The sequence below is a fragment of the Silene latifolia genome, chromosome 6 (assembly GCF_048544455.1).
Source record: "Silene latifolia isolate original U9 population chromosome 6, ASM4854445v1, whole genome shotgun sequence".
Lineage (NCBI taxonomy): Eukaryota > Viridiplantae > Streptophyta > Magnoliopsida > Caryophyllales > Caryophyllaceae > Silene > Silene latifolia.
The window spans coordinates 136,911,560-136,924,169 of record NC_133531.1 but is presented as its reverse complement, the minus strand read 5'-3'; the positions used below and the strand labels follow the sequence as shown (position 1 = coordinate 136,924,169).

The 12,610-nt window shown below is 39.4% G+C and overlaps 1 non-coding gene across 1 annotated transcript; it reads right to left on the bottom strand.

Annotated features, from left to right (window-relative positions):
* Positions 1-5,590: 5,590 nt before the first annotated feature.
* LOC141589478 (small nucleolar RNA R71) lies at positions 5,591-5,697 on the bottom strand. The gene has a single exon (XR_012520415.1). It is a non-coding gene; the product is annotated as a small nucleolar RNA R71 (small nucleolar RNA).
* Positions 5,698-12,610: the final 6,913 nt, after the last annotated feature.

Genomic DNA, 12,610 nt, shown 5'->3' with positions numbered 1-12,610 from the left:
GACAGCCCCATTTATCGATGAAAGTTGGTTCCTTTCTTACCTAGAAAGATGGAGGGTGATGAGAGCCCTTGATTCGGATAAGAATTGAGCAAGTTATGGTGTTTTGAAGATTTGTAAGAGAAAGGTGTAAAAATGGTGATTGTTGTTTAATATGGTGTGCTGAAATTTTGAGGAGGAAGATGTAGTTAGGGTTTCCTTCATGGTTTTTATGAGGAGGAAGGAGTAGTATGTGAGCCCAATAGTCATACTAGGCCCAAAATGCAAGATTGAGTCGATATACACTAGAAATTACGTCTCAAGCCCACTACAACTCAAGACGGAAAATAATATTATTATTATTATCATTATCCGACCAAAATATTTATTTTTGGATAAGCTAAGCTTTTAAAAATATAATGTTTATAAAAATCATGTTTAAAAATGAAATTAATGAAATTAATTAATTTAATATATAAATAAGACCGTAGATGGTTAATTAAATTATAAATGTCAAAATGGAAAATTCGCGGGTGTTACACCAACCCTAACCCGGCCCAATTACATAAACGGGTCATTTGTCTCAATCCTAACCCAACCCTTTTGGTGTTCTAATGCAGATTTGATGCATTTGTAAAACAATCGGATGACTATGAGCACTGTGGAATTGACATGATGGAACACACGAAGTATGGCACATAAATCAAGAAGAATGAAGAAGAGAACATGAGAAGATCACATGAGGGAAGGCTCAAGAGCCTGGACGCTCGATCGAGTGAGGCTTCACTCGATCAACTATGCAATCGATCGAGTGCCCTATACTCGATCGAGAAACTTCCTCAGGGCGACTTTCGCGGAAGTTTCCTAAAGTCGGTTTAATAACTTGTAATATAAATAGCAAACTCGCATATCTTAATTAGGTTACACTTTATTTACAATTAGAACTCCTAAAAACTCCTAGTTTAGTCGTGGACTAAAACTCAATACTTAAAGAAACGCACGAAAATAACAAGAATAAGGGTCTGTTTTTGGACGACTTAATGACTGAAATTGAGGGAACGATATGACTTAATCCGAACACGAAACAATAGATTAAGCCTAACGCCTAAGGATTAGCCCAAGCACTAAGCAAAGGGTTCACCCAACTCCAAGCACTAAGCAATGGAGCCTCTTCAAGCACGAAAAAAATTACCTACTTGAAAATTAGCCTTCCCTAGCCAAGTTAGACGATGTAGGAGGCAGTGCATTGCTCTATTGTTTTATCCCGGCGGGGTGTGATTCTAATGTTGTTAGTTTGAGACGGTGTATAATTGGGATTGCTGATTTCCCGATTATTTGGCAAAGATTTTTGAGCTCCCATGTTTGTTATTAAAAAAAGAGAAAATTGTTGATTACAGCCTTTTAAAAATCACTTTTTGAAAATTACAGCCTTATAAATTTTTTTTTGAAAATTACATCCAAAATATTACTTTTCTTCTAAAATTGCACCAACTTGAGGTTTTCGGTGAATTTTGATGATGTTTTTATGATGTACCCTTTATTATTTGAGAGCCTACTTACCCAGATTTCTTACCTCTCCTTAACACAAACCAATTAATCACCCCAAACATCATAAAAACATCATCAAAATTCACCAAAAACCTCAAGTTGGTGCAATTTTAGAAGAAAAGTAATATTTTGGATGTAATTTTCAAAAAAAAATTTATAAGGCTGTAATTTTCAAAAAGTGATTTTTAAAAGGCTGTAATCAACAATTTTCTCTTAAAAAAAGAATGAAATTGAAAAAAAAAGATGAAAGAAAAAAAATGAAGAATTGACACACCAAAAAAAAAAAAGAGAAAAAAAAAACGAAGGATGTGTTGTATGTGAAAAAATATGTTGGGGAGTAGATGGAGTTGCAGGTTTTAAGTCATACACTGACTTGGCTTGGTTTATTTTTATGTGGTTAAGGTTATATTTTGGTGGAATGAGCATATGCACTTTAGTTCGCAAGTTTGGCATTGAACTCTACAATTCCAAATTCATTTGCCCACTTTCTCCCCCTTGACCTTAGCCTGTTTTACTTGATATTTGTCTCAGTTTTGCAATGCATGTTTTGTGTCATAGAAAGATAAGGAGGTTGATTCCACATTAGATTGCGGGTACATTTTCACGAGTTGTAGTATGTGAGTGTTTTTCATGTCTTATTACACAAAAACTCCTTATTCTCATTATGAACAACGAGTGAAACGCGAGAGTCCGACGCAATAAGTCTTGCAAGGTTAAAGGTTTGGCACTTAAATAGGTTTATGGTTGCATTAGCTTGTAAAAGACTTTGATCCCTTTCCCGCTTATAATTTATTTTTAAGCACTGGTGTTGTTTTGTTGCTTTATTGCTTTGACTGTAAGGATGCGTGATTTAAGCCAGCTCTGAGCCAATCTCTTTACTATCATTTCTTCTTGGGTAGTGTCTATTTCGATTGCTTGGGGACAAGAAATGGTTTGGTTTGGGGAAGTTTGATGTGTCCATTTTGTACCATCATTTTACATGTCTTTCTCCTACTAGTTGAGCTATTTTACGAGCTTTTATTAGCTATTTAGCTACGTTTCCCTACTTTGCTGCTTTGGGTATGTTGTTTACCATTTTGCAGGAATTGTCGCTTTTAGCGCACTTTCTTTTTAGATACATTATGACATACGGGGAATGCGTCAGAGCTTTGCTATGAAATGAACTACCAGAAGAATGCTTGGAGTCAAGAGAAGGCACTCTTGGAGGCCTTAAAGACTCGATAGATTTCTTTGGGCACCGTTCAAGATGGAGAACCACTTCAGCGTGCCTATAACAGAGCTGCTAAACGTCCCAAACAGACCTGTTATGACATGAACATGGCTGTTACACTTGTAACGGAGCTGTTACATTGAGAACAGGTCAGTTATGTGTCCTGAACCGGTCCGTTCCACCTTATTTCGTCTGGGCTTTGTTCTAGGCCCGTGTTTAATATAAATAAGATGCTTTTTTCTATTCGTACGTACGTTTTTCATAATTATCAAACCCTAAGTACGCTGTTAACTTTTGTACATCCTTTCTAATCATTAGAACAATTGGTATTCCGAGATTCATCGCAACTTTCATTCAATAATTCAGTAATTAATCTTCCTTATTTATTTTTATTGCAATTTCATTCTTTATCTCTATTCATCTCTTCGTTCATGCTTTGTTTTAATTCCATATCTTTAATTATGAATTCACTTTTTTTTATCGTTGTTAATACCGATCTAATTATGAGTAGCTAATTCTCTAGATAGGATTAAGGGGAATCTATGGGTTAATTAGGGATTGTTTATGCGATTAATTAGATTGACGATTTATACTTTGCCTAAATTACATGTTTTAATTTCATCAATTGATTTGTTAATGTACACTGATGCGTGTCTTTTATATGATGTTTTACATCCTATTTTTCACGCATTTCAGAGCTCATTTGTGTAGTTTATGCTACCATTTCCCCTATTTCTGTCTACTTTCGTGTTTTTGTACATTATTGCAGAAATGTGAAGAATTCAGCGGAAATTGAGCTAAATCCGTCCCCGAGTACCCTGCATTGCATTTGACATGAAGTACTTACACAAGGAACGAGCTTGGTGCGCATTTCAAGGCCCAAAAGACAAATACACGAGGAATTTGAAGTCAAGTAGCAGCTAGAGCAGTCGATCGACCACTGCCTTCAGTCGATCGACCAACCCTCGGGTTCCAGAAGCTACTGTACACTGCTATTCGGTCGATCGACCGCCATGCTTGGTCGATCGACCACACCGCTAATCAGACGAGAATTAAAAGATCGAGGAACTTGAAGCCCAAAGCGATATTAGGTTTAGGAGTTATGTTACGTATACTTTCTATATAACGTAACCTAGTTCAGGGATACATTCATCCAGTGACATCAAGTTTTTATCTAAGTTTTACATCTAGTTTTTATCAGTTGAGAATATCAAATAATTAGGGTTCGGAATATTGGTTTGCATCGGATTTTCATTCGTACTTCTAATCATTCCGTTACAATTCCTCTGCGATTTAGGTATTCTTTCTGTTCTATTTCAGTTTATCCTTATCGCATTGATAGTATAGAAATTGCTAGTTAGATTCCAAAAGCCAATCTTATCGTTTTATGTTAATTATTTGCCTAATCGTTTTAAGCATGAATTCCGTAGTTTTAATCCTTAATATTGTTGTTGTTTCCTCTATAGTCATGAGTAGCTAAATTGCTTGTACTAGGATGTAGGGGAACTATAGATTAGGCGGCGTAGAATTAACATGGACTGAAATCGCGTGTCAGTTAATCGACCGTCATACCTGGTCGATCGACTGACCACGTGAGGTGTTGCTTCGTTTTAATTGCTGGATGCTTAATATATGACTGACCCATTAGATCGAAAGATAGGGGAAGTTGTTAGATCACCAATTAAAATGACTAAACTGTGCTGAGATCGAAAGATATGTAAAGTTTAGATTATTAGTCACTTTTCAGGACGAAAGTCGGTATTAGTGATATTAGGGACTTTTAGCGAGATCGAAAGATGCTATTTGTTAAGAGTGGATTGAGAGGACCTCTTGTTTTCCCGCCTCAAGTGTTTGATTTAGACCTACTTAGTATGCTGCCGCCGAAACTATAGTAAACCGACCATCCTAGTGCCCTTCTTTTATCTGTTTTATCCGTCTATTTAGTTTATTGTCTTTTATTGGCTTTAGCTGTAGACCAAATCAATTCAACCCCCACATTCGTTACCTTAGACTAGAATTAGACAACTATTAATTACATTCACCTCCTTGTGGTTCGACCCTGTTACCACTAGCCTAGGTTAGTTTTAATAGGAATTATAAATCTTATTTTTGGTACTCACAACGACGGGTATCAAATTTTGGCGCCGTTGCCGGGGAGGTAATTGTTCTAATTTTTAGTTGTTTTATTTTAGTCTTTCTTAGTTTAAGGGACATCCGTTCCTTAAACTTTTCTTATATCCTTTTCTGTAGTTTCTTCTTATGCATAGGTCACAGGGTGGTGAACTATTACCGATCAATCCTGAGATTGAGAAGACCCTGCGTGAGTTGAGACGATCATCTAGGATATTGCCGACAGAGGAAGAGTTGAGTACTCTGTCTAGTTACTACGAGAACGAGCTGTTTGAGGAAGATCCACATTCATCTCCTGTTTCTACTTCATCAGCTGAGACAGTTACTTCTCCAGATTTCTTAGAGATGGCTGAAGAAGCGACTATTGCCAGTCACTCAGAGCCGACAGCTGCGAATCTCTACAAAGGATTCGAACTACCAGGGGAGGCAAGAAAATTCGAGCCAAAGCCTTCCTATATTAACTTGGTTGAGAGAAACCAATTCGGGGGAGCTGCAAATGAAGATGCAGCCAAGCATATGGAGATTTTTATCGATTATTGCTGCTATATACCCCCACCGACTGGTGTGACTCAGGACCAGGTGAAGGAGACCATGTTTATATTCTCCCTTCGGGATGCTGCAAGGGAGTGGTATAGAGACCTGGATCAAGCTGCTCATGGGATCACCGACTGGAATTCTTTAGCCTTGGCATTCTACAAGAAATACTTCTCTGCCTCGAAGACTAATGCCATTAGAGCTCAGATCACGAGCTTTAAACAGGGACCTGATGAGAACTTCCATGAAGCATGGGTCCGTTTCAAGAAGCTGGTGCGAACCATTCCGCACCATGGGTTCGAAAAATGGAGTCTTTGCAATCAGTTCTATAACGGGCTGTATGACGATCAGAGAGCTATTTTGGATGCTGCATCCAATGGCCGATTTGCTGAGAATATGGGAGAGACTAAGGGGTGGAAGATCGTTGATGACTTAGCCACCCATAAAGCTGAGTATGGGAATTCCCGAGGAAATCAAAGGAGAGCTGCTGAATCTTCTTCTGTAGCTGCACTAGAAGCTCTCACTGCAAGGTTTGACAAGTATGAGTTGGGAGGAGCTTGAAAAGGAGGGATATATCAGGTGAATGCTGTTTCAGACGGTCCCTTCGTCTGTAGGAGATGTAGAGGAGAAGGGCATGTTTCAGAAAACTGCAGTGCTCCCTTTGAGTCTTGTGCTGCCTTTAAACATTATAGGCAGACAAACACCTACTATGAGCCGAATGTCCATCCCAACTTGAGTTGGAGGAGCCAAAATGTTTTGAATCCGACTCAACCTCCACAGCAGCAGCAGCAGCAGCAGCAGCCTTATGTGCCTCCTCATAAGCAACAACAGTTCCAAAAACCTCCCTATGTGCCGCAGCAGCAACAATCCCAAAATTCAGATTTTACCGAGTTGAAGAACTTATTGCTGAAGGAGTCCCAAGCTAGAGAGGCCGGGATGAAGATGCTAGAGAGCCAAATTGCTCAATTGGCTAGCAAAAACACAACTCGAGCTCCGGGACACTTACCGACTCAAACTGACCAAAAGGAGACCTTAAATGCCATCACTTTTAGGAGTGGGACCGCCCTGGAGAGGCCTGCCATGGTCGAGGACACTGCTGAAAAAGATGAGCCGGAACCAACTCAAAAGAAGGCTATGACGAATAAAAGCAAGAATAAGACGTCTACCAGGTATATCAGTCGATCGACTGATATACCCGGTCGATCGACTGAAGTGCGTGTTACAGGAGCTTCTGGTACTGTTGAAGCCAGTCGATCGACTGACCAACCTGGTCGATCGACTGGAACCGCTGCTGAGGGTGAGCAAGTTCGTCCTCCAATGCCCGATAATTTGAGGGACCACTTGTTTCGGGGTACGACAGTCCCGAAAATATTGGGGCAAGACCCGAGTGCTGATGGGTCAGTTCCGGCTCCGAAGTACGACCCAATGTCGGTTAATGGCTCACATTTGAGATGGTCTGAAGAGGGGTCAAGCTTCAACAAGGAAAAGGTGGTGGACTTTCAGCCTAAGTCCACGGATGCCGGCATGCGAGATTTAGAGGAGAGGGCCAAGTTACTTCTTACAGCCCCCTATCCGGAGAGACTAGTGCCGACGAAGGAACAAGTATCTTTTAATAAATTTGAAAAAGTTATTCGTAGCTTGAATGTACAAGTTCCTTTTCTCGAGTTAGTAAACCAAGTGCCCGCTTATACTAAATTCATGAAACAACTTTTGACGAAAAAGCGGTCACTTGAAACAGTGCATACTGTCGCACTTACTAAAGAGTCGTGTTCTTATCTAACCCACACTGCACCCCACAAGCTAGAAGACCCAGGTAGCTTTTCCGTTCCTTGTAGCATTGGTACCTTTTCTATCGAAAAGGCATTATGTGACTTAGGAGCCAGTATAAGTGTAATGCCTTTGAGTCTAGATAGGAAGCTGAAACTGACTAGGTTTGCAATCACCGACATGACAGTACAGATGGCCGACCGATCTTCGGTCCAGCCAATAGGAGTGTTAGAGGACATTCCTGTCCAAATAGGGAAGTTCTTTTTCCCTGTTGACTTCGTTGTACTTGATATGCCTGAGGATGCCCACATTCCTATCATATTAGGTAGACCATTTCTGCACACTGCTGGTGCAGTCATCGATGTAGGTTCTGGGACTTTGACCTTTAAAGTGGGGAAGCATTCTATTGTCTTCGCCCAAACAGCTAAGAAGAAAGACCCAATGTGGCCCGTGACTTGTAATACGGTTTCTGAAAAGAAATCGTACCTCGTGCTTCCTGATATGCCTGTCTCTATTACTACTCCTGTTGCAACACCTCCGCCCCAGACTGGGAGCAAATTGGAGGAAGATTCGTCTGTTTTACATATTGCAGGAGCTGGTTTGGGGAAGGAAGAGCTGCAAGTTGCTCCAGCTGCAAAGGAGCAAATCGTTTCAAGGGGTGGTCTTGGATGCCTTAGCTATGGCACTAATGAGGAGCTTGAAGACGAGCCAGTCAGAGTGAGGGAGTACGATTTGGACTTTGGTGGGCCTGAGGAGGTCATTGATTGGGTAGATGACGAAGCTATTGATCCGTTAAGCCATACGGATGCTGAAGTTAAGAAGGGTGCAGCTGATAAGATGAGCACCATTGAGGCTAGCTCTAGTAGCCAGAAGCCAACGAAGTGGGCCATACCGTGGCCGTTCTTGATCAACTATTAGTTGATCGCATGCTTTACAAACATTTTTTATTGCTTTTAGACACTTTTTATCGTTTTGTGTGCGCGAGACTTCGCATTTAATTATTTTGCTTAGGATTTTTAAGCACTTTAGACTTTACTTTGGGTTTTGCGCAATTTTGGGCGCGTATTATTGTGCATTTGCAGGTTTTTAGACCTCATTAGCCCAAGTTATTGAGCAAATACGAAGAAATCCGAAGTTACAGCAGTGTTTCCAGTCGATCGACTGGGCTATGTGGTCGATCGACTGGCTGCACGTTTCCAGGAGTTACTGTTCCTTTCGCCTTGGTCGATCGACTGGGTGATGTGGTCGATCGACCGCCCTGTACTGCTGTACTCGTTCACGACCTCTCCCCTGCTGTGTTTGGTCGATTTGCGGAATTGAGGGAGTTTTCTACTCCACCTTATCTTCCGTCATTATTTATTTCTTCTATTTTTCTCAATTATGCACAAAATATCGCTTCTATATTGCTTTCTCGATTTTATGCGTGGTAATTTGTTTGTCTTTTCAGGTACTTATTAGTAGCACTGCTAGCTACTGAAACCTCCTAGCTCACGCTGGTTTGGGGAGGTTTCCTTTTGCTGCGCTTAAAGTCTTGTGAGTTCCTGATTTCCTCTTCATGTCTTTTTAAATTTATTTATCGCAAATTCCCGTTTCTCTTTTATTTCATTACATGATTTTGCATAATGGGGACATTGTGCGATTTGGTTTGGGGAAGGGTTTTGCGTCGCATTTCATTTGCTTGCATTCACGTTTACATTTTTGTCTTGCATTGTTGTTTATTTCTTTATATATATACAAAAATCCAAAAAACTGAAAATTTTCAAAAAATTTCAAAAAAATTTGCACGTTTATTTTAGCATGTAGGTCGAGTCGGAACGGTAGTATTTCCATGATGACATTGCAATTTCAGCTGTTTTATGCCTAAGCCTTGCTAATTGACATGTTATTAGTAGAATCATATATGCATAGTCTACGAGTTTTCGTTAAATTATTTACTGAGCCTGAGACTTGACTTAGATTTTTGGCAAGCTACATCATATTTCTGAGTTTTAGAGCTTATAACTGGTGTCATTCATGACCAGTTTATCTAGGATTGTGAGTAGTACTCCTTATGAGACATGTTTCCTTAATTTGCATAATTATGAACTTGATCTACTTAATACCTGTATGCATTCGGTTTGTGGTTTGTTGACACATGTGGTAGAGGTTTCCCTTTTCTTATTATGCCCATAAGCTCCACACTGCCAAAAATAGCCTTTTTGTCCCGTTACTACATCCTACATATAGCCTGCCCTTGTCAAGCTAGTAGTTTACGTTTTTGAGATTGTCACTTTGTTTTTGGTAGCCTTTTGCTCGATTGAGATGTTGTTGGGAGAATGAAAAGGAAGGAAAGAAAAGAAAAAGAATTGGAAAAGTTGAAAAATAGAAGTGAAAAAATGATTCGAAAAATAAAAGAAAAAAGCGTTCTGTACTGTTCAAAGCAGTCGATCGACTGCCCATTTAGGTCGATCGACTGGGGTCCGAGTAGAAAAAGAAAGAAATCAATTCGCATAATTCTAGCCTTTATCTTATGGCGATTTTTGCTCCCATGTTACATTTATATCTTATGGGGAGTTGATTGATTACTGTTATGTTGGAGATTTGTGAGATTTGTGCTTGCTATTAGCACCCGTTTTGATATGAGCAAGAAGTTGGATGTTGCCATGTGGTTCCGTTTTGGTACTAGCTTGATCACCTGTACCTCCACTTTTCCATAAATATTTTGCCTTCTTCTTACCCATTACCTCACACATCCATATTTACCTCGGCATGTGTCATGGTCATTTGTTCGGTTGGAATTCATATGTACGGTTATAGAGATCATTTTCATATTTTATTGCAGGCATGTTCTTATAAGTCGTAGTTTAGGTGAGAGTCTCTACAAAATGAATTCTTTCTATCTTATACAATTATTCACCTGTGCTTATGTGCGATATGAGCGACCCGTGAGAGTCCAATTTGATAAGTCTCTATAGTTGACGGTTCAGCAGTTTTTAACGACTTCATAACTCGTTTGCATGATTCATTTGCTAATTGATTGTTGGTTATTGCATTAAATTGGTTTAGGCTATACATGTTGCATTTCGCTCTGAGATTGAACTCGTTCCATTAGGTCATTAGATCGAGTCTAGTTCTTGCTTGGGGACAAGCAAGGGTTTGGTTTGGGGAAGTTTGATGCGTGTCTTTTTATATGATGTTTTACATCCTATTTTCCACGCATTTCAGAGCTCAATTGTGTAGTTTATGCTACCATTTCCCCTATTTCCGTCTACTTTCGTGTTTTTGTACATTATTGCAGAAATGTGAAGAATTCAGCGGAAATTGAGCTAAATCCGTCCCCGAGTACCCTGCATTGCATTTGACATGAAGTACTTACACAAGGAACGAGCTTGGTGCGCATTTCAAGGCCCAAAAGACAAATACACGAGGAATTTGAAGTCAAGTAGCAGCTAGAGCAGTCGATCGACCACTGCCTTCAGTCGATCGACCAACCCTCGGGTTCCGAAGCTCAGACATCGCTATTCGGTCGATCGACCGCCATGCTTGGTCGATCGACCACACCGCTAATCAGACGAGAATTAAAAGATCGAGGAACTTGAAGCCCAAAGCGATATTAGGTTTAGGAGTTATGTTACGTATACTTTCTATATAACGTAACCTAGTTCAGGGATACATTCATCCAGTGACATCAAGTTTTTATCTAAGTTTTACATCTAGTTTTTATCAGTTGAGAATATCAAATAATTAGGGTTCGGAATATTGGTTTGCATCGGATTTTCATTCGTACTTCTAATCATTCCGTTACAATTCCTCTGCGATTTAGGTATTCCTTCTGTTCTATTTCAGTTTATCCTTATCGCATTGATAGTATAGAAATTGCTAGTTAGATTCCAAAAGCCAATCTTATCGTTTTATGTTAATTATTTGCCTAATCGTTTTAAGCATGAATTCCGTAGTTTTAATCCTTAATATTGTTGTTGTTTCCTCTATAGTCATGAGTAGCTAAATTGCTTGTACTAGGATGTAGGGGAACTATAGATTAGGCGGCGTAGAATTAACATGGACTGAAATCGCGTGTCAGTTGATCGACCGTCATACCTGGTCGATCGACTGACCACGTGAGGTGTTGCTTCGTTTTAATTGTTTTAAATGTTATATTTGACGAATCGAATGCATGCGACTAGTTGGATGCTTAATATATGACTGACCCATTAGATCGAAAGATAGGGGAAGTTGTTAGATCACCAATTAAAATGACTAAACTGTGCTGAGATCGAAAGATAGGTAAAGTTTAGATTATTAGTCACTTTTCAGGACGAAAGTCGGTATTAGTGATATTAGGGACTTTTAGCGAGATCGAAAGATGCTATTTGTTAAGAGTGGACCGAGAGGACCTCTTGTTTTCCCGCCTCATGTGTTTGATTTAGACCTACTTAGTATGCTGCCGCCGAAACTATAGTAAACCGACCATCCTAGTGCCCTTCTTTTATCTATTTTATCCGTCTATTTAGTTTATTGTCTTTTATTGCCTTTAGCTGTAGACCAAATCAATTCAACCCCCACATTCGTTACCTTAGACTAGAATTAGACAACTATTAATTACATTCGCCTCCTTGTGGTTCGACCCTGTTACCACTAGCCTAGGTTAGTTTTAATAGGAATTATAAATCTTATTTTTGGTACTCACAACGACGGGTATCATACACAACTCATTAATTTAATATAGGAAATCATAACCTAAGATCGAAAGCCTGGTTATATAATTGATTAGATTAGATGTAATCGGTAAGATTTAGCTAATAAGACGCGAAAGCCCGTTAGTATAATCCTAAGACCGATAATCGATCCAAAAGGACTTATCTTTTGTCTAATTGCATTACGTCGTTGATTTGATTAATTTGCTATGTATCTCATATGAACCCCGTAGTGAACCCGACATCCTAGTCTTTTCTCTATTTTTGTTATTTGCTTTAATATTCGCAATCACTTAGTTTAGAAATCAAACAAACCCCAGAAATCGGATAATCTAGACTAGTTTAGTAAATAGTAGTTGTAGATACCTCATTTCTGCACCTCCCGCAAACCACCCGGTGATGATTGGGCCGCAAGTTTGGTACATGGAACGATTTATGACAATTCGTAAGTTTATCGTCAAGTGATAGCTCAAATACTTGTGCCTACCCCATTGTTGTCATCTAGGTGTCATTACGGTCGTTTTGGCAGTAATTAGAGTACATTTGGAGTCTGGGTCAAAAACCGTCTTCATTTCCTAAAACCGTCAAATCCCGAGTCAAAAGCAATGTGCTTGTCTATCTAAGGTTAGGATGTCATAAAATGTTGAGATTATATCTCATTTTGAGTCTCATGTCACTTCATTAGGCTAAACTAAAAGTTTACATTACAAAATGTGCATTTCATTTAGTTAAAATGACAACCCAAACTTTAGGCCCGTTTTACGAGGTGATA